We start from the raw sequence: 1348 nt of genomic DNA, 5'->3' as shown, positions 1-1348 counted from the left end.
GAAACAAGAAACAGTGGGAAGAAATGAGAGAAGCAATGGTATATTGAGGGCATTAAAATGAATGAGTTGTAATAAAATGTGTACAAATGTTTGAATATAAAACTGATGATCAACTCTGTAAACTTTCACCTAAATCCTGAATAAAATTTTTAAATCATGGATTGCTAAATAGACAAAATGAGGACAAGACATTCACAGTAATAATTTTGAGCAATAAGGTAACAGAGACGAGTGAGATTAAAGGTTCAAAGGTAGGAACCATTTTTGTTCCTGCTCCTGCGATAAGCATCGGACTTCTAAGGTTGGTGGTTTAACCCACCAGCTGCTCAGTGGGGGGATTGTGGCTCTGGGCTCACTCAGATTTACAGCTTTGGAAACTACATGTGGTTGCTATGGCTCAGAATCAACTCAGTGGCTGTGGATTTGGGTTTTGGTTTATACCCTGCTTAAAATTTTCCATCTCTTTCCTACTTTTCATGCCTCAACCTAGATCCTTTTCAGAGGGAAATTCTGATCTCACAAAGCTACGTAACTTTAATGTTATATTACAATGATCTTTTTTATTTGTCTTTTTTTACTACACTAAATCAATGTTTCAAAGATAAGGGTATAGCTCTTCAAGGACAGCAGTTGCTCCTTTTTTTCTTCCCCTTTGCCTGACCAAGAACTACTTTAGTACTTCACAAATAGTGGCTGCCAAATAAACTTATGATGGATTAAATAGAATGGATCATTTTATTCTATTGACTTGTGTGTGAGCAGTCAGCCAGAGTGGAGGTTACATTCCTTCTTCTGTTTAATACCCGATTCATTAGCAGTTCCTGGATTTAGTACTATGTAGTTAATAGTGCTTGACTGATCTAATTCATCCTGGATTAACTCTGCTTTGGCTTTTAGAAGTATGACTGAAAACTGAATAGTTTGTAGCACTGTTTAAAAATCTAAAGTTAATAATTCCAATTTAGTTATTTTACATTTTTCTACTAAGCTCTAAACTGGCATTGTATACCTTGATTAGAATATTTTCACCTTTGTTAATAAATAACATCACAAATTCAGTTCATTATTGAGCTCATCAAAGTACTTCTTTGAGATGTTATTTATGATACTGATTTTGCAGTTTTGCAAACAGCTCTCCTCCTGTTTATGAGTCTCTTTGTGGTTTATGGGTGCACATGAGTTCTAGTCTGTCCTCTTTTCTCAGAAGGGATCTCTAAAGTTTCCTACTAATTTTTGTTCTTTAATCAGCCTCTGGAATTTGAAATAAACTATTTTTTAATGTCTTCTCATTTTTTGTGTGATGTCTCTAAATACATTATATGCACACTTTTTTAGTTTGTTTCATGGA

At 34.4% G+C, this 1348-nt stretch overlaps 1 protein-coding gene across 1 annotated transcript in view; it reads left to right on the top strand.

Annotated features, from left to right (window-relative positions):
- The window catches only part of GOLGB1 (golgin B1), a 60875-nt gene that overhangs the window by 29690 nt on the left and 29837 nt on the right, over positions 1–1348 (top strand). The gene's annotated exons all lie outside the window — the stretch shown is intronic.

This window comes from Echinops telfairi, unplaced genomic scaffold (genome assembly GCF_000313985.2).
Source record: "Echinops telfairi isolate 266 unplaced genomic scaffold, ASM31398v2 ScPeMD7_3509;HRSCAF=4178, whole genome shotgun sequence".
In the NCBI taxonomy this organism is placed as follows: domain Eukaryota; kingdom Metazoa; phylum Chordata; class Mammalia; order Afrosoricida; family Tenrecidae; genus Echinops; species Echinops telfairi.
Note: the sequence above shows the minus strand (reverse complement) of the source record. Positions and strands in the feature narration are given on the sequence as shown.